The 21656-nt window shown below is 43.4% G+C and overlaps 1 pseudogene; it reads right to left on the bottom strand.

Moving 5' to 3' along the window:
- Positions 1-280: 280 nt before the first annotated feature.
- On the bottom strand, positions 281-736 carry LOC138072028 (ARL14 effector protein-like pseudogene; annotated as a pseudogene).
- Between the last annotated feature and the right edge of the window lie 20920 nt (positions 737-21656).

The raw sequence follows: 21656 nt of genomic DNA, 5'->3' as shown, positions 1-21656 counted from the left end.
ACTCCATCTCCTAAGGTACCAGCAAAGAGGAAAGGGATTTTTAACCCGAGAGCAGAGTAGGAATTCAGTTGCTGGTTACCAGGGGAGGAATCTGAGTCATCACAGCAGGAAGGTTAGAGAAAGACAGTGCATTACACAGGGTTCTATGGCTTCAGAGAACACTAACTAGTCTAAACTATATTTGTAAAACTTTTTTTCCCCCAGTCCTAAAATTCACCCAGGAGACAGAGGCTGGTATAACTGCAAAGCAGAGAAAATGCATCAGCCTGGAGGGCTGCTCCTAGTCAGAGAGGTCGAATGGCATCTTGCTGATGACCTCCCCATTCTCATCGACTATGGTGTGGTAGACCCAGCGGCGGTTGCAGCGGCAAGTGGGCCCGCACTTGGTGGAGTTACACTTGGGGCACGGGTAGAAGCAACCCTGGCAGTCTTTATCAAGGCAGTCACACAGGTCAGCCTGATTGAAGGTGAGCCTGCCCTTTTCGTCATACTTGTTGACTTTGCGTTTTACAGGAACAGACTCATTCTTGCTTGCCATTTGCCCTTCCTTCATCAGCTGCCTTAATTTAGGGTTAAAGTTGGCTGCCTGAGGCCCGGAATTTTGAAATGACAACCGTTTTAACTGCTGCTCCACCCGTTTCATCTGCTTCAGTTCCATCTCACTTGGTTTCTCAGGAGAACTTGGACGTGCAGGTCTCTCTCGCACGGAACTGCTTTTTTCTGCTTGTTCACTCATTTCTGCTCACCTGGGGACACAAACAAAGTCAGCAACCATTTGTGGGAGCTCAGTCAACCATGAGGACGCTGGAGCTGGTAAACGTCATTTCAGAATGGGCCTATCAAGTTTTTACTTCAAACCTGGGTTAAGTGGATAGGAGCAAGTTTATCAACACCAACAAATCTTTGGACAAAAGTGCTTTTATCAGATAGTATTTCCTCCTTTATTTAACCATCTCTTTTTTCTATCAACTGTTTAAATAACCATTCATGTTGGTCTAGACTAGTACTTCTCAAACATTAATGTGCCTATGAATCAGGAAACATCTTGTTAAAAACTAGATGATGATTCAGTTAGGACTGGGGTGGGGCCAGAGAATCTACCTGTCTAATGTATGCCCGGATTATACTGATATTGCTAATGCCAAACCTACTTTGAGTCTCAAGGGCCTAGAGCTAAACCAATAGTGATCAGGGGCAAAAATTGCTTCGCTTTAATAGAAACCCAGTTATTCTTCTTAGGTGAGTGGCCCGAGGATAGAAAAACAACAGTTTTTATGTAAAGAATCTCTTTCTCTCCACAATCCCCCCCCCCCACCGCCCCCACACAAGGCAAACTCTTGGCTTTTCCTCCAGCTAAATTGGTTTGAACAAAGAAAATACTGTTTGAACCACTTCAGATCAATAAACATATTCCTTGTTTCTAATGACTGTAGTAAGTAATGGAAATTGGATGGTCATTTTTAGCAATTGCCTTTTCTCTTTAAAACATCAGCACATTAGTTGTGGTTTATTTATTTCCTTTGAAGCGACCTCCAATTCTTCTCAGGAAACACTCTACAAGCTACTTTAAGGTAATTCATCATATTGAATTAGTGACTGGTTTCGAAAAGGCTTTCTAAGGTCAGTACACTCTCAAGGACTTTCAGTGTCATTTCACCTCTCTCCATGTCTCACTGTCTCTGTGTGTCTGTCTCTTCCCTCACCACCCCCCCACCCCATCCCTCTGTTTCTCTCCTAATTGGCCCATGTCCTACAGACTCCACAAAGCTTCCCAAACTACTAATAACTTAAAGTAGAGAGGCAGAGGATGCCCGTTTCTTTAAGGATGTTCTGCCTAGCTTCAAGAAGCAAACTGGCCAAAAGGAAGAGAGACAGAGGATGGGGCATCAGCTGTGAGAGGATCAGCATACTAGAGAAAAATTCCCGTTGCTTCTCACTGGAGAGTTTCAGGCAATTCCAGAGGACTGGCCACACTCTGTTTGATACATACTACCTATTTCACACAAAAGGTTCCCTTTTAGGTCTTCCTTGGCATTTGAACGATGTAGTGTCTACAGAGAGGGAAAAGCCAATGATTCCCCTGAATCTCTCTCTTGAATTGGATTTATTTGCCAGGATCTTGTTGAGTAAATACCCAGGACAGATAATACAGTTTCATAATTTCTATCTAAGTTACTCCAATGTCTTGGCAGGTCTAGAACATTTAGTTTTTTCATTACTCTTATTCTCTGAGTTGTAATTTCATAGTTGACTCCTTACCTTACTTTTTTGGGGGGTGGGGGGAGGGTAGCAGCTACCTTTCTGATACATTACCCTAGGCAGAGGAGCCTCAGGCCTCACCCTGCCAGGGATCAAACACTAGCACTGTCTTCACCACTAACTATCCGACTTTAACTTAAGATGACTTCAGCTGCTTAACCTCAGTTTCCTCATGTGAAAATGGGGATAATAATAGAACCTTCTCTATGGGTATGCCCTAAATTAGGTGCAGTGAGAACTTCAAAGATGATATAAGACCAGGTTTCTGCCCGCAAAGGTTTGGCAATCTCCACTGGAAGATCAAGTGTCTGCAGCTCACTGCAAGGACAGAGAAAGGTGCTCCAGTTCAGATTCTGAGAACCCTACGGGGGGTGGGGGTGGGGTTCGTAATCATCAAACATCAATAGAGGCATCCCTATTTAGAACTAAGCTTTATATCTTCTTTCTGCACCCCCCACCCAGTTTCGTGAGGTGCTCAGTCACTCAGTTGTGTCCACCTCTTTGCAATCCCATGGACTATAGCCCTCCAGGCTCCTCTGTCCATTTTCCAGGCAAGACTATTGGAGTGTGTTGCCATTCCCTTCTCCAGAACTAACCTTGACATCTCAAAGAATTCCGGGTCATCCCCATAATGGTAAAAGAAGTGAGTGTGTGTGTGTTTGCGTGTGCAAATTTGCCACCATAATTCAGTCTAAAGCCACTATTTTTTTTCATTCATTCAGCAAATATTTATCAAGAGTATATCATATATGCTAGGTATTGTGCCCTATTTATTTCAGTTACAATTGCACAGACAAGTCCGGAGTCCTTCAAGCAGTGGTATGTACAAAAATGAATAAATTGGGGTAAAACTCTTCCACTCTTCAATTAAGCAAAATATCTATGTTGGCCAATTTTAAGGCACAGTATTTGTTTTAGAAACAGGCATCAAGACTCTGGTGGAGAAACTCAAAGTTTAGTTATGAATAGCTGTGAACCAACAGAGAAGGCAATGGCACCCAACTCCGGTACTCTTGCCTGGAAAATCCCATGGACGGAGGAGCCTGGCAGGCTGCAGCCCATGGGGTCGCTAAGAGTCGGACACGAATGAGCGACTTCCCTTTCACTTTTCACTTTCATGCATTGGAGAAGGAAATGGCAACCCACTCCAGTGTTCTTGCCTGGAGAATCCCAGGGACAGGGGAGCCTGGTGGGCTGCCATCTATGGGGTCACACAGAGTCGGACAGGACTGAAGTGACTTAGCAGTAGCATCAGCACCTGTGAACCAAACACAAAACTGATTCTCAATTATAGAAAATAGAATCAGGTTACAATGAGACCTTTGACTGCAGGAGCACTGTAATAGCACCATTTACTGGATACTGCAAGTAAAATCACCAGGCAGCTGAACAGATGTGACCATGTTATGTTCAGCTATAGCACACTCAAGACTTCCCTGGTGGCTCAGACGGTAAAGGGTCTGCCTACAATGCGGGAGACCCGGGTTCAGTCCCTGGGTCGGGAAGATCTCCTGGAGAAGGGAATGGCAGCCCACTCCAGTATTCGTGCCTCCCGCGCCTCCCACCCAAGAAAGGAGCTCAAAGAAATATTGGGCTTCCCTGGTGGCTCAGGAGTTAAAGCGTCTGCCTGCAATGCAGGAGACACCAGTTCGGTCCCTGGGTGGGGAAGATCTTCTGGAGAAGGGAATGGCAACCCACTCCAGTACTCTTGCCTAGAGAATCCCATGGACGGAGGAGCCTGGTGGGCTACAGTCCACGGGGTCGCAAAGAGTCGGACACGACTGAGCGACTTCACTTTCTATAGCACACTCACACTTTGACATGAGATATGTTTGTGAACCAGAATTGTTAGCTTAAACCCCAGGGCCTCTTAAACCCTTGACCTCTCTCAAAAATGTTGGGAGGATATGTTGAGGCAAACAGTTTAGGGAAATTCAAAATAGAAATAAATGCTCGGTGAATGCATTTGAACCCTTGACATTCCAATCCTGTTGGTCAGGAAACATCTTGGTATTTTCACAGGGAAATACTTTTTCTGTTGAAATCACCTTGAAGGTAACCTTATTTTCTTCTTGTCACTCAACCATTTATTTACTTGTCATAAAATAAAGTGAAAAAACTCTGAGCCCAACCACATAAAAGTCTTACATGCATGAGCTTTATCATTATCTTTCTTACCATAGTTCTCTTAGTCCTTAAATTTCATGGTGCTGAAAATATCCTTTTTGTGTTTCTTTTCTGGATTGTTCTCCCTCTGAGCAATGGTTACCAGAATCTTTTAGAATGACATGTATTTGCTAATTGGATTTAAGGCGAGATAATGGAAAACTTTGTTCCCCAACTATCTGGGTGATATTCTTAATCTGGAAAACAGATGTTTCAACATCTCTTTGCATCTCTGTGTTCATGATTACAGTAAGGTTTCAGAATACTCCAAATGATTCCAACTCACTTTCCACACAGTTGGAAGCAGGAAGCCATTTAGATGAAGCCCTTTCAACTTACATGTAATAATAGGAGGTGAAAGAAGGTAGAAAAGGGAGGGAGGAGTCCATTAGACTGGTTCTTGGTTGATGATTTTTATACTTCTCTCAGCTCTCAAAACTGTCTTTTTGTTTAATTCACTTATTGAAGCAGTTGATGCTTTTTATTATCCCACGCGCATAGATTAAAAACATTAAAATATACTTACTCAGTGGAAGATGAAAGATAATCCTTATTTAGGTGGTTACACTACTTTCACCGAAGACAGTCCTTTTACCTAAAACACCATAAAAACGCAGTTTATCATCTATTTATTAGGGGGAATATGTGTTACATTTAACACACAAATAAAATCTCCTGTCCTTCCCAATAATTGTGTCTCTTAACTTTCATCTTTCATCTAAAAATCTTTATACAACTTTTGTAGGCCATTGGTATCTGAGAAAAGGGGAGGAAAATGTTTATTACTGAAATAGTCTTCATGAAAAGAGTTTCAAATGTTCAAATTATGTTAAAAAAAAGAGTGAAGGGGGCAAAATAAATCTTATTCCAATAGTACCCTGGCTGAAAGTTTCAACAAATTTAGTCTTTTAAAAAATCCTTCAGTAATAGTAATAATGAAAGAGGTCTTTTTTTGTTTAACAGTGAGAATGATTCATTTGGCATTAGAAAAACTTCGCATTTTCCATAACTGATACTGGGAATCAAAGATGTATGGGAACTTTGTCTAAATTTGAGGTTATACAAAAGCCTTGATGTATACAGAAGTGGAGATTCTTGGGTCCTACACCCAGAAATTCCAACTCATTAAGTCTGGGGGGTTCCCTGTGACTCTGCCTTTTTAACAAACAGCCCTGGTGATTCTGATGTTGATGGTCCAGGGACCACACCTGGAGAAGGGTGGTTGTGTAACTCTTCTGAGATTGTAACAGAGCCCAGCTCTGCCTGCCATCCTCTGCTCGCACAGCTATTGCTAAATATCTTCAAAACGACCTTTAGGGAGATGACTTTCATACAGTTTGAAATCTGGAGATACGTTCGGAGTGACCCTCAGTTATGACAGTTAAACACCTTTGATTAATTCACTCAACTCCTCCTGAAATTAGTGAATATATGAGGGTGTATCTGGTAAGTGTCTACAACCACACTACATATTTGGCCAGAACCCTCTGGTTAAATAGAGGTGGGGCTGCCTATTCACCTAGATTTGAAATACAAATGAAATATTAGATTTCAAATGAAGGACTCTTAGCCTACCACCATTATGTCCTGGGGTCTTCCCTGGTGGCTCAGAGGTTAAAGTGTCCACCTGCAATGTGGGAGACCTGGGTTCCATCCCTGGGCTGGGAAGATCCCCCGGAGACGGAAATGGCAACCCACTCCAGTACTCTTGCCTGGAGAATCCCATGGACGGAGGAGCCTGGCAGGCTACAGTTCACGGGGTCGCAAAGAGTCAGATGCGACTGAGCCATTTCACTCTATTATATACGGGAGAAGAGATGATGTCATTTGGAGCAAATCATAAGAGACAGCGCCCATACATTAAACAGTTGTTGAAAGGGTAAAGAGAAGGCGTTGAATTTAGACAAAGATGTGGTGATTGTGACAACTGGTGAGTAGTATAGTCTGTTTTGCTGAATTTCACCAGCTCTTGCTTCCGTTTATCTTCCAAATAAAATTAGATGTGTTCCAGCAAGCAGAATTTAAGAAGGCTTCTGGTGAATTCTAGACTGTCTCTGAGTAGTGTGTCCCTCATCACAAATACCTGGAGTGGGGGAGGATCCAGAAAGCTGCCACGCCCACGGAACTGCTTTTCTCTGCCTGCAAAGAGTGCTGGACCAGTTCTACAAAGGAGGCCAGACAAGCCCTTCCAAATGAGGCACAAGGTAGAGTTCCTATGGGATCCAACTATTTGCATTGGCCAAGAAGTTCATTTGGGTTTCTTGTGACATGTCACGGAAACACCAGAATGAACTTTTTGGCCCACCCAATACAATGATTGTTTCATGGCTTTTTCCTATTTTTCCTGCAGTTGAAACCACAGGTGATAGCAACAACAACCGCATAAAACACAATTTCACTCTTTTATGAAGGGCACTTTCCTGGGTCTTTTTTCAATCCAATTACTAATTGGGATACTTAAGTTCTGCTCTAGATTGAATCCTAGCCCATGAGATTTGAAATGGTAAGTCTTCAGTTCGAAAGTATTGTGCTTTGGAAACCACAGGAAGGCTTAAAATAGATTGGAATGTTCTAAGACTATAGGTAGGAGAGAAAATGTACCAGATAAAAACCAGTTCAGCCACTGTTTTGAGCTTTTCTTGACTAAACCAGACAGACTCCCCAGAAACTACTCAGGATCCTCCTTGTTACCCCACTGCAAGAGACAACCATTCAGAGAGAACCACCAGTTTCGTTGCAGTGACACTCAGAAGGAAATATTTCCCATCTCTGGAAGCCCATTAGAATCACTTGGAGACCTTGAGGAAAAAAAAAAAATCTGGGCCCTGCTGACAAACAAACAGAATCAACATTTCTGGGTGAGAAGCTGAGCATTCTTCCTTTTTTAAGTGGGGGGATGTGAATTTTTTAAAGTTCCCCAGGTAATTCTATTTTCTTTGACCACACTGAGCAGTGTGTGGGATACTAGTCCCCAGATCAGGGAGCAAACCCTGGTCACTCCCCTACCCCTGTCTGCAGTGGAAGCGGAGAGTCCCAACCATTGGACCCCCAGGCAGGTCTCCCCAGGTGACTCTAATAGGCAGCCAGAGTTGCAACCCACTAAGCTTCACTGGTGGCTCAGACGGTAAAGACTCTAACTTGCCTGACTTCAGGCTCTACTACAAAGCCACAGTCATCAAAACAGTATGGTACTGGCACAAAGACAGACATATAGATCAATGGAACAAAATAGAAAGCCCAGAGATAAATCCACACACATATGGACACCTTATCTTTGACAAAGGAGGCAAGAATATACAATGGAGTAAAGACAATCTCTTTAACAAGTGGTGCTGGGAAAACTGGTCAACCACTTGTCAAAGAATGAAACTAGATCACTTTCTAACACCGCACACAAAAATAAACTCAAAATGGATTAAAGATCTAAATGTAAGACCAGAAACTATAAAACTCCTAGAGGAGAACATAGGCAAAACACTCTCAGACATAAATCACAGCAGGATCCTCTATGATCCACCTCCCAGAATTCTGGAAATAAAAGCAAAAATAAACAAATGGGATCTAATTAAAATTAAAAGCTTCTGCACAACAAAGGAAACTATCAGCAAGGTGAAAAGACAGCCTTCTGAATGGGAGAAAACAATAGCAAATGAAGCAACTGACAAACAACTAATCTCAAAAATATACAAGCAACTTATGCAGCTCAATTCCAGAAAAATAAATGACCCAATCAAAAAATGGGCCAAAGAACTAAATAGACATTTCTCCAAAGAAGACATACAGATGGCTAACAAACACATGAAAAGATGCTCAACATCACTCATTATCAGAGAAATGCAAATCAAAACCACAATGAGGTACCACTTCACACCAGTCAGAATGGCTGCGATCCAAAAGTCTACAAGCAATAAATGCTGGAGAGGGTGTGGAGAAAAGGGAACCCTCCTACACTGCTGGTGGGAATGCAAACTAGTACAGCCACTATGGAGAACAGTGTGGAGATTCCTTAAAAAATTGCAAATAGAACTACCTTATGACCCAGCAATCCCACTGCTGGGCATACACACCGAGGAAACCAGACTTGAAAGAGACACATGTACCCCAATGTTCATCGCAGCACTGTTTAGAATAGCCAGGACATGGAAACCACCTAGATGTCCATCAGCAGATGAATGGATAAGAAAGCTGTGGTACATATACACAATGGAGTATCACTCAGCCGTTAAAAATAATTCATTTGAATCAGTTCTGATGAGATGGATGAAACTGGAGCCGATTATACAGAGTGAAGTAAGCCAGAAAGAAAAACACCAATACAGTATACTAACACATATATATGGAATTTAGAAAGATGGCAATGACGACCCTGTATGCAAGACAGGAAAAAAGACACAGCTGTGTATAACGGACTTTTGGACTCAGAGGGAGAGGGAGAGGGTGGGATGATTTTGGAGAATGGCATTCTATCATGTATACTATCATGTAAGAATTGAATCGCCAGTCCATGTCTGACGCAGGATACAGCATGCTTGGGGGTGGTGCATGGGGATGACCCACTGAGATGTTATGGGGAGGGAGGTGGGAGGGGGGTTCATGTTTGGGAACACATGTAAGAATTAAAGATTTTAAAATTTAAAAAAATAAATAAAGAAAGAAAGAATCTGCCTGTGATGCCAGAGACCTGGGTTCAATCCCTGGGCTGAGAAGATCCCCTGGAGGAGAGTGTGGTAACCCACTCCAGTATTCTTGCCTGGAGAATCCCATGGACAGAGGAGCCTGGTGGGCTACAGTCCATGGGGTCGCAAAGAGTTGGACACAACTGAGCGGCTAAACACAGTGCAAGCTCTAATAGAAGATGGGCTTCGCTGGTGTCTCAGTGGTAAAGAATCCACCTGCTAATGCAGAGATGTGGGTTCCATACCTACGTGCGGAAGATCCCCTGGAGGAGGGCATGGCAGCCCACTCCAGTATTCTTGCCTGGAGAATCCCATGGACAGAGGACCCTGGTGGGCTACAGTCCACCGGGTTGCAAAAAGACATGACGGAGCGACTCAACAACAAGAACAAAAGCTAGGAGATGGAGACAAAAAATGTATTTGCTGATTCGCTGATATTTAACATTAAAACCCAATTCTAGTCAATGACCATTCATGGAGACTGGAGTGTCAGCTTTGCACGTCTTTGAACTTCCTACCTACTCTCCGATCATCATTCTTTACTATTTCTCTTTCCTCCGTGGAATATTTACTGAATCTATAGTTATTTACTGAAATACACATCTATGTTAATTCCTAAAGTGGTGTTTGCCAAGTGCTAGACTGTAAAAGTTTATAGATTTTTAAAGAATCCACTAAAACTCTTATCTGCTAGCTTAAACAGGAGAGATGTCAGTGGCTTCATTAGCCAAATAAATAAAGCCCAGACTGTCGTTTATAGTGATTGTATACATGGTTCATATTCTCCTATGAATATTTTGGAGCACTGATTCTAGTTTAATTTGCACATACAAATTCCCAAGGATTAGCTGTGACTGGCATAGCCCGAGATTGAGACATGTATGCTATCTTGCTCCTGCATACAGAGACCCCTTGTGGCACTTAGCTGACTGCCTCCCAGGATATGTGGGAAACTTTCTATTTCTTTTACAGTAAGATACACAACTCTCTTACTGCACTGGTGGCAACTGATTTTTTTCAATGCATTTGAATGAAAATAATCTCTAAGATTTATGGAGTATTGTGTATGTGCCAGGCACTATCCTTAGTGTTCTACACGCATTAAGTTCTTTAATCCTTAACTCTATGAGGTAGATGATCTAGTTATTGTCCTCATTTTAGAGAAGAAAAAAACTGAGGCACAGAAAAATTAAGTAAGATGTCTAAGTTCACACACCTATTAAAGGATAAAGCTGGAATTTGAACCCAGAATGTCTAGTTCCAGAATCTGGATTTTGAGCCACTAGAAATACCACATCCCTTAGTAGGTAGGGGACTGATCTGAGTACATTTTAGGAGAGGCTGTAGAGAAACCAGTGGTCTTGTCACTGCTAGTGGAAGTGCAAACTGGTACAACCACAAAGAAACGGTTTGATAACAGTTGATACCTACTAAAGCTGAACACCTGCTTACCCTATGACCCAGTAATTCCTGGGTACATATCCCAAAGCAGTGCATACCTGTGTTGACAAAGGACATGAATTCGGGTGTTTGTAACAGCACTGAACTGGAAACTACCCAAAGGTCCATCAACAGGAAAGCGGATAAACACATTCTAGTGTATTTATACCGCTGTGCAGCAATGAGAAGAAAACATGTATCACTGCACAGAGTAATAAGGAAGGCTCTCACAAACTTAATGCTGACTGAGAGAAGTCAGGAAAAAGGGAAACAGGCTATATGTTTCTATTTATATAAAGTACAGAGGCAGGCAAAAGGAATCTCTGCTCGTAGGGGTCAGGCTATTGGTTACCTGAAGGGGGAGAAGCTGTGTCTGGAAGGAGTATTTGGGGGAGGGGGCTTCTGGGGCTATGGGTAAAGATTTAATTACTTATTTGTGCTATGTGGCTTGTGGGATCTAGGTCGCAGATCAGGGATTGAAACCACGCCCCCTGGTAGACACATGGAGTCCTAACCACTGGACGGCTAGGGAAATCCCAAGTCCTCTTTATTGATCTGGTTATTGGCCACAGCATGTTTAGAGTTCTGAAAGTTCAGTGAGCTTTACATTTAGGTTACATGCACTTTTCTGTATGTACACTGTCTATCAATAAAAAATTTGCAAGGGTACTACCCGTGATCAAATATTACCTAGAGATAGGAGATTTCATTAAATATTTTGAAATAAACAATGCATATATAAGGAAAGTAGTCATTCCAGGCAATCAAACAGTAAGTTTCTGCTACCTCTAGTTCTTCCCCCACTTTCCTGGGTTTTATCACAAATGCCAACCTGATGATTTAATAATAATAAGAGAAAATGATCAGCTGGGTCAGGTATATGGAGCAGGTTCAGTGTGCTTGCCTCCAGACAGGAGTTCAAAGGCAGGGTGATTCACGAGAGTTGTATGAAGGTATGGTTGGTAGGGGTCTTCCCTGGTGCCTCAGATGGTAAAGCATCTGCCTGCAATGAGGGAGACATGGGTTCGATTCCTGGGTTGGAAAGATCTCCTGGAGAAGGAAATGGCAATCCACTCCACCACTCTTGCCTGGAAAATCCCATGGACGGAGGAGCCTGATAGGCTACAGTCCATGGGGTCGCAAAGAGTTGGATGCGACTGAGTGACTTCAGTTGGTAAAAGTGATCAAAACAAAGAGACTTCCCAGGCTCTCTCCATTTGCATCGCCTGGAGCACTCACGAGGGTGTGGAAATAGCTTGCTTTTGTAGAAATCTTCAAGAAAATAGGAAACTGAGGTCTAGGGTAAGAAGTGACTGACTCCACATGACACTCTGCCTAAGGGCAATCCCCTCTGAGGAGAGAGTCACTGGAAGCGGGTGGACCAGCTCACAGTAGGAATTCTCACTACTCCTGCTCACCTGTGTGAGCAGCTCATCAGCCACCCCTTTATATTTGAGGGGTAGAGCCCAATCCACCATGTCCTGTTTATCCCACTTCTGCCTTGGACAGAAAGACTTCATTAACTGTCACAAAGGCAATGCTTTACCAGTGAGAGCACCAACTTCTGCTTGCCTAAAAAGTATGCCTACAAACACCTTTCATCACTATAGATGCTGTCAGCCAACTTCTTTCTGGTAAGTTCTACAGGGAAGAACTTTTGATTCTAGATCAAAAATGATAATCAAAACAGCCACAAAAGTCACCTCTATTATCAGGCAAGACATGAACCTGGCCATCTTACCGGGCTTTCTTTTTCTTCCTCTGTGCACTGCACAGAATTATGGATAATTAAATATATCATAACTTTGGCAAATACTTTTCTTAGAATTCTGCTGATTATTCTCAGGGGAAAGTCGTTATGTAAAGAAAATAGGCTGACTTAATTACTAAATTTACTCATCAATCATTTAGTGAATTTGCTCCAGGTCTTATTTCCAGTTGCATTTTAAATTTCAATCTATTTTCAGAATCAGATTTATTCCCCCCTCCCTCTCCGCATCACCTCTCCCACCACAGAAGCCATGCTGGGATTACCCTGAGCCCCACTAAGCCCTTGTGGGAAAGAAAGACTTCCAGTGAGAAGTGATGAGGGAGGGAGGGAAGGGGAGAGGTGTCAGACTCTTTGCGACCCCATGGACTGTAGCCCACCAGGCTCCTCTGCCTATGGAATTTCCCAGGCAAGAATACTGGAGTGGGTTACCATTTCCTTCTCCAGGAGATCTGTACAAGTCAAGGACTGAACCTGTGTCTCTTGCATCTCCTGCATTGGCAGGCAGATTCTTTACCACTAAGCCACAATGGAAGCCCGTCCTGGCATTACCTGAGTTGATTTAAGGTTCCTTTCATCTGGGAGGCAAAAGAGGAAAGATCTCTGGATAGAGGGGTGACGGAAGACAAATTCTTAACCTGGTGTCTGCCCTGTGCCTGATCTGATGAGAGTTCTGGGGCCCCCTAGAGGGAGAGGTCAGTGCCTAATGGCTGAAAGTGCTCTGTTCATCAGAGGTTCTGACATGTTGGGCCCAAGAAAGGGTTATGTGATTATTGTGCAGAGGAGATAAAACATGAAAAGAAAATTACTCAAGATAAAAAAGGACGAGAAGGGTTATACTCTCCAGACCTACTCTTCCTGAGACCATCACATAGCACTAGGGCTATAGGATCTTAAAGCGAGCGCTGGAGAACGGCAAATCATAGAAGAGAAACAGAAATAGGTGCCTACCTGGCAACCACGAAGTACCAATAGGTACGTGACAACAAACACAGCTCAGAAGAACATGGGCAAGCGTTTTCCTAACTACCTGGAAGATACTTGCCCTGTGAAGTCCCAGGGGCATCGAGGAATTTCTAGTGGCAGTTGGAAGATCAAGCCACTCAAAATGGCTGTGTTCTTGCTCTCTGTCTCTCCCCTGTCCGACTAGCGCCTACTTCACCTACACCCTACTCGCAGGACTAACGCCCCACCTCCTTGCCCCACGGCCCAGCTAACCGCAGCTTACCAAACGGCTGATGAGGAGTCTGCCCCTCAACTGGTTTCGGCGATCAGCTGTTTCTGCGCAACGGTGGGGTTGCGTGCCCACGAGTATGGGTTCTGATCTGCGCATGCGTGCGTGGTGCGTGCGCGCTTGTGTGTGTCTGTGGTGTGCGCATGCGTGCTTGTGTGGGCTTCCGCGTGCATGTGTGGGTGGCCGAGTGGGTGCATGGGGGCGTGTCTACGTATGTGCTTGCGTGCGTCTGTGCGTGTGTGGGTGCATGCGTGGGTGCGTGGCTGCATGCGTGAGTGTACGGCTGCATGCTTGTCCACCTGCGTGTGTAAGCGGGTGCCTGAGTGCATGCATGCATGGGCGCCTGTGTGTGTGGGTGCCTGCACGCTTGCACGCGTGTGTGTTCAGCCATGTCTCAGTCTTTAACTGTAGCCTGCCAGGCATTCTCCAGCCGAGCATAGCCATTTCCTTCTCCATGGCATCTGCCTGGCAGGGATCACCCGAGGTCAATTCCCATACAATCGGTAATCCTGGCTTCCCCCAGCAGTGAAACCTGCCAACGTGTCCGTCCTGCCTGGCTGCTCCTGCATTGCACGCGATGGGATGTTGTTCCAGGACCTTGCTTGAGACAGGCAGGGTCCTCCATCGGGTAAACCGTGATGTCTTCATCTGTGTCGCTGACTTACGGCCCTTTCTTTGGTCGTGAAACTGGGCAAGGGAGGCCTTGCTGGCCTGTGGGATGCAGCAGAATAGTGGTCTTGGGCTAGGAATCCTTAATTTGGGCATTAATGTGTGTGTGTGTGTGTGTGTGTGTGTTAAATTTTATTTAGTTTTTGGTTGTGCTGGAGTTTTGTTGCTGCTCAGGGGCTTTCTCTAGCTGGGGAGAGCTGGGGCTTCTCACTGCAGTGGCTTCTCTTGTGGAGCACTGGCTCTGGGGCACGTGGGCTGAGCAGTTGTGGTGCACCGGCTTAGTTGTTTCAGGGCATACAGACAGGGAGGGATTGAACCAGTGTACCTGCATTGGCAGATGGATTCTTTTCCACTCCGTCACCCGGGAAGTCCAGTTTGGGCATAAAAATGTGACATAATTCATACCCAAACTGCTAAGATCTGGGAAGATTTTAATTATTCCACAGTAGGGTGTGTTGCCCCATCTCCTTGGAGAAGATTATACGGACGGTGTTTTGTCAAACTACTTCCATTTAGGTGCTCTGTGGAAAGAATATTCAATAATCAAAATAGTTTGAGAATACTGGATGAAATAACATTAAAAAGATGCCTTTACTGAAAAACTCATGTCATTAATGTGCTAATGGGCAGTGAATCTTTGTGTCAATCAGGATATGCTACGTTATGCTGCAACAAAAATTGACTCTACAATTTCAGTGGTGTATATCGACAAAGGTTTAATTCACTAGTCCTGCCACACATCATCTTCTCTTTGGGACCTAGGCTGAAGCAACAGACTATTTATCATTTGTTAGTATTCAAGAGAAATTTATCTTTATTTTTAGACAGAATAAAGTCCACAGGTCTTATGATTTTCTGTGTAGAAGTGCAGGGAAGTTAATGCCCGTGGGACAAACTTTGATTATTGTAGAGACAGGAGACAGCAGAGAGTCAGCAGCTAAGTTCCCTATGCGTTCCCTCTCTGATGGGCTGTACTGGGGCACAGTTCTTTCAGCTTGGTACCTGGTGGACACACCTGAGAGAATCAGGTGTTTCTCTCATGGAGTTTGATGGAAAGTTTGTTGGGAAGCAGTGACCAGTATCACAGGACATCCTCTTATATTTGAATATTTATTCATTTATTCGGCTGCTCGGAGTCTTCGTTGTGGCACGCGGGATCTTTAGTTGTGGCGTGTGAACTCTTCTTTGCGGCATGTAGGATCTAGTTCCCAGACCAGGGACTGAACCCAGGCCCCCTGCTTTGGGAGTGTGGAGTCTTAGCCACTGGAGCACCAGGGAAGTCCCTCACCTTGTATTTGAATGTCTCTCTTTTCTCCTCACTTTAGCTGCCATGGATTATACCTCCCATGAACGCTTTAGCATTTAAACCTTTCTTCAGGCTCTGTTTTCCAGGGAACCCAGGCTAACACAGTGTGGGAAAATATCAGGGCTTTCTGGTCTCATAGACCAGTGGAATTGTGCTATGTTAGGCCTCCTTGGTATTTCTCCATCTCACAAAGTACACACTCAGCTTGGCACATACTGTTTCTCTATATGGAACATTCTTCTTTCAGACATACGCATGGTTTATTCCCTCACCTCCTTCAGGTTGTTGCCCAAATATTGCCTGCTTCCTGAGACCATCCCTGCTCTCCTATTTAAATTTGTACACATATACTGCACTGTATTCCTTCACACAACCCCCATTTACTTTATTTATTGTTATCTCCATAGTATATCTCATCATTCTTGGTAAGCTCCATGAGAGGAAAAACATTCAGTAAGTATTTGTGGGGCAGCTGGATGGATGGATGGATGATGGATGAATGGATGGATAGAGTGATGGACGAACAGATGAACAGACGGAGCAGTCGGTGATAAAGAGCTGTTCTTTTTCATGGTTCAGGATCTCTGTAAACATGGTATAAAAAAAACTGCAGATGAACTTCAGTTTCAGGATTCATGGGCAGTTCAGAAAAGAACTGTTGAATCAAACTGTGCTGAATGTTTTCTTCAGTTACTCCCATCAATGGTTGAGCTAATGAATTTTGGAAGGCATTCCAAACAGTCTCATTAGGCTGTTTGAAACTATTGATGTCAGAATATAGCACTCTTATCCCTTCCTTTTTCATCGTTAATTAATGGATTAAAAGTCTACTCTATCAGTGTTAAAATCTAGCCCAGGAAGAAGGTGGTCCTGGGCTGGCTAGCTGCATCTCATTCCATCTGATGCTGCTGAGGCCTGACCATCAGTGTGCATTTGAGGGGGACAACAAAAACCCACTGATAAGATGGCTGGAGAGCTTGCTAAGTTTAGAGGCATCCATTAAAGGACTCTCCTTTTTAGCAAAATGGAAGTTTGTTCTTTAAAAATTTTGTTTTGAATTATTAATTTATGTAGAGATAAAAGAATGCTTGGATTTTTAAGCCAGATCAGCCTGGGTTCACAAAATCATTCTACCTATATGAAGATGAAGAAAGGCCGTCTGTCTGTCTAGAAGAGAATTGACTCGCTTTTGAGTATCTTGTAAAGTGGCAAATGATGAACCATTTTAAGTGGGTTGGTTTAGTGATGTCTACAGTTTGTTTAGTATTTTAACTATTCATAAGGCACGCCGTAATGTTGGGAAATGAGTATAAACCCGAGTTTGGGTGGTATCTGGATGTTTGTAGCCCTTCTTTAGCACCTATAATTCTAACCATAAGAGCGTCTACTTAGTGCTTATGTTGATCCAGGAATCACATTCAATGCTTCCAGTATGCTGTTTTTTCTTCACAACAGTCTTAGGAGTGAAATATTATTATCCCCATTTTAAAGCTTAGGAAACTGCCATTTAATGGGGCTAAGAACCTGCCCAGGGTCTTACAGCCATTAAGGATCACAGGCATGGCTTTAGCAAGTGTGTTGTTCAGTTGCCCTGTCATATCCCACTCTTTGTGACCCCATGGACTGCAGCACGCCAGGCCTCCCTGTCCCTCACCATCTTCCGGAGTTTGCCCAAGTTCATGTTCATTGCATCAGTGATGCCGTTCAGCCATCTCATCCTCTGACACCCTCTTTTCCTGCCCTCGATCTTTCCCAGCATCAGGGACTTTTCCAATGTGTTGTCTGTTTGCCAATACTGGAGCTTCAGCTTCAGCATCAAACCTTCCAGTGAATATTCAGGCTTAATCTCCCTTAAGATTGACTGCTTCGACCCCTCGCTGTCCAAGGGACTTTCAGGAGTCTTCTCCAGCACCAGAGTTTGAAGGCATTAATTCTTTGGCGTTCCGATCTCACAACCATACATGATGACTGGGAAGACCATGACTGCCATACGTGACCATGACTGGGAAGCCTTGACTATATGGACCTCTGTTGGCAGAGTAATGTCTCTGCTTTTCAACGCACTGTCTAGGTTTGTCGTTGCTTTCCTGCCAAGAAGCAGTTGTCTTCTGAATTCATGGCTGCAGTCACTATCTGCAGTGATTTTGGAGCCCAAGAAGAGGCAATCTGTCACTACTTCCACCTTTTCCCCCTCTGTTGGCCATGCAGTAATCGGGCTGGAAGGCATGACCTTAGTGTTTTGAATATTTAGTTTTAAGCCCACTCTTTCACTCTCCTCCCTCACCTCATGCAGAGGCTCTTTAGTTCCTCTTTGCTTTCTGCCATTAGAGTGATAGCATCTGCATATCTGAGGCTGTTGATGTTTCTCCTGCCTATCTTGATTCAGACTTGTAACTCATCCAGCCTGGCATGTCTCATGATGTGCTCTGCGTATAGGTCAGACAGAGTGACAGCAGACAGCCCTGTCACACTCCTTCCTCACTCTTAAACCAATCAGTTGTTCCATACAGGGTTTTAACTGTTGCTTCTTGACCCGCATACAGGTTTCTCAAAAGACAGGTAAGCTGGTCTGGTATTCCCATCTCTCTAAGAGCTTTCCCCAGTTTGTCATGATCTATCCAGTCAAAGGCTTTTGTGTAGTCGATGACACAGAGATAGCTGTTTTTCTGAAATTCCCTTGCATTTTCTATAGTCCAGCTGCTGCTGCTGCTGCTGCTGCTGCTAAGTCCCTTCAGTTGTATCCGACTCTGTGCGACCCCATAGACGGCAGCCCACCAGGCTCCCCTGTCCCTGGGATTCTCCAGGCAAAATACTGGAGTGGGTTGCCATTTTCTTCTCCAATGCATGAAAGTGAACAGTGAAAGTGAAGTCGCTCAGTTGTGTCCGACTCTTAGCGACCCCATGGACTATAGCCTACCAGGCTCCTCCGTCCATGGGGCTTTCCGGGCAAGAGTACTGGAGTGGGTGCCATTGCCTTCTCTGCTATACTCCAGCAAATGTTGGCAATTTGATCTCTAGTTCCTCTCCTTTTTGTAAACCCATCTTGGACATCTGGAAGTTCTTGATTCACCTAATTCTGAAGCCTAGCATGCAAGATTTTAAGCATGACCTTACTAGCGTGGGGAATGAGTGCAATTTTCTAATGGTTAGAACATTCTTCAGTACCACCTTTCTTGGGAATTGGGTTGAGGATTGACCTTTTCCAGTCCTGTGGCCACTGCTGGGTCTTCCAGATTTGTTGACATAATGAATGCAACATTTTGATGGCATCCTCCTTTAGAGATCTGAATAGTTCTGTTGGAATTCCATCGCATCCACTAGCTTTATTAGCAGCAGTGCTTCTTAAGGCCCACTTGGCTTCACACTCCAGAACGTCTGGGTTTGGGTGACTAACCACACCGTTGTAGTGATCCGGTTCATTAAGATCTTTTTTATACACTTCTTCCGTGTATTCTTTCCATCTCTTCTTGATCTCTTCAGCATCTACTAGGTCTCTACCATTTTTATCCTTTATTGTGCCCATCTTTGGTAGACTCCATGCTTGCAGACTCCTGAATCCAAGCGCTGGGGTTTGAAGAAAAAAGGAAAAGGCTATATAAAAAGGGTTGAGTTCTAACTCTCAAGTGATAAAATTTAGATGATTCACTACTACTGACATATTTCTAACCCTGGTAGACTCCACCTTGTTCAGGAGGGGGGACACACACATGCACACACACACACACACACACACACACACACACACTCACACACAGATACACTTTTATTTATATGCACATACACATTCACACACACCAGCCCTTGGCCATTCACACCAGGGCAATTAGCAGACACTCGTATTCTGGGAGCCTTCAGGCTCAGAGCCAAGTTAAAAGACAGACCAAGTGCATAACTGCTCTGAGCACCAATCTATAAAGGTAATACCATTTCTGATGGAAATCAGAAATATGGTTCCATTTAACTCAGATCTCCATGTGTGGCTCCTTCTATAACCATCAAAATGCAAATCAGTCCTGCTTTAGCGCAGTAGACAGTAGAATGACAAAAACTATCCTGGCACCAGTTCTACTTCCTCAGTAAGAAACTGTTGCATTAAGATTGCAAGGACACCATCAGAAGCACATATCTAATTCTTCTTTGCCTCAGAGGCAACCATCAGTCTGCTTTCTGTCTCTATGGATTTGCCTGTTTTGGATATTTCATATAAATGGAATCATACAATATGTGACCTTTTTGTGTTTGGCTTCTCCGTGTAATATGCTCAGGCTTCATCCACAAGGTAGTGTGTATCACTACTTTAACCACAGACACTTTTCACTCACTTAACATCCTCCTGTTCCCACTTCACCCTACAAACACACTGGATAGGAACGTGTGGTCTTGAAACTGAGCCAGACTCTGTGGGGCCTTCCTGGCAACATACCCTCCATGTCTCCTACCTCTTGTTTATAAAAAGGATTTAGCCTCTTAGACCTTCCCCACGTTCCAAAGAGTATATTTAATCAGAGAAGTGAGAAAATGCAGAAACAACAACAATAGCAGTCAAGCAAGACAAAATTACAGCAGTTTAACCATAAAATGAAGTCAAAGACCTTTAGTTCCTCCTTAAGGGTTATAGATAATATCCTGAGCCATACCTTGAATTGTTTCTGAGGATACTAAAACCATACCAAGTGTCAGAAAGTAACTGCATGCTGACCACAAGCATGTAGACCCCAGACTGGTTGGAACCAGAAGGTTGATGATGTTAACTTCCAATATACCACCCAGTTACCTCACCACAACCAATTAGAAGAATGTCCACGAGCTGATCATGCACCCTACAACCTTCAAACCTAATAATGTTGCTTTTAAAAACCCTTGCCTGAAAGCCATCAGGGGCTTCAGGTCTTTTGAGCATGAGCTACCCATTCTCCTTGCTTGGCCCTGCAATAAACACTGTCCTTCCCGTCACCCAACCCCATGTCAGTAGGTTGATTTTGCTGCAAGTCAGGCAAGCAAACCCAAGTTTGGCTCAGTAACCATCTCTTCCGTCCTCTCCCACAGTTTTGTTCTTCTTTTTTTTAAATCAAGTGCCTCTTTGGGGAAAGGGTGGCTGTTGATTCAAGTATATGTGTGTCGTATCCCATAGACTTATTTAATAGTTTAAATGGACATAAGAAGAAAATACCCAAAGATAATCACACTAAATAGCTATATCACTCTGGATATGTCACTTAATCTCTCTTACACGTAGTTTCTTCCCAACGAGACTGGATCCAAGCCCTAAGAGTCATTGTGATGAAAATTGTATGATTCTTTTCCCCAGACATTCTGGCTTATTTGTTCCTTAATCTGTTATTCCAGAGAGCTACTTTTTCTCTGCGGTATATTAGAGTAAAACTGATACTGATGAACCACTGGGTGTGTGATCCTGGAGGTTATACACCATAGCTTGGATGAGTTTACAGTTCAATTGGGGCTAAGAAATAGATGAGCATGTGACAACAGGGATATTTATAACCAGAGGACAAATCTTGTTAAGAGGGATTAAACATTCATTGTTGAACAACATACGTACCCTGTAGAGAACCTGGTAGAAGTGCCAACAAGAAATAGCAGTCTGCCCTCGTCTTCACGTGTCACTGCCCTCTTTGATTTGACCAGTCATCTGTGGGTTAAATGGCTACAGAATGCTTCTGGAAAGCAAGAGGCATTTTAAAATTAAAGTTTACCTAGCTGGTACACCAGACAGAACATTCTCTCTTGAATTTTAGTGCTCAATTTGTTTTTATTTGTTCTAAACTTTTATTATAAAACTTTTCAAACAGACAGCAAAATTGAAAGAATTTTACCATAAACCCCTATATACCTACCTCCTAGGATCTACTGTCAACATTTTACTGTACTTGTTTTATTATAGATTTATCCATCGTTCTATCCATTCATTGATCCATCTTTTTTTTTTTTAAGGATTTTGAAGTAAACTACACATATCCTTATGCATGCCATTAGAATTTTAGGCTTTGTTTATCAGTTTTTCTGTTGATGTAAAATGTATATACAATGAAATATGGAAATCTTAAAGTATGCATTCAGTGAGTTTTGACAGCTGCACACAACTGGTTAATCCAAAATGCTATCAAAGCAGATAATGTA

Source organism: Capricornis sumatraensis, chromosome X (assembly GCF_032405125.1).
Source record: "Capricornis sumatraensis isolate serow.1 chromosome X, serow.2, whole genome shotgun sequence".
Lineage (NCBI taxonomy): Eukaryota > Metazoa > Chordata > Mammalia > Artiodactyla > Bovidae > Capricornis > Capricornis sumatraensis.
The sequence above is the reverse complement of the archived record's forward strand: the minus strand, read 5'-3'. Positions and strand labels throughout refer to the sequence as shown.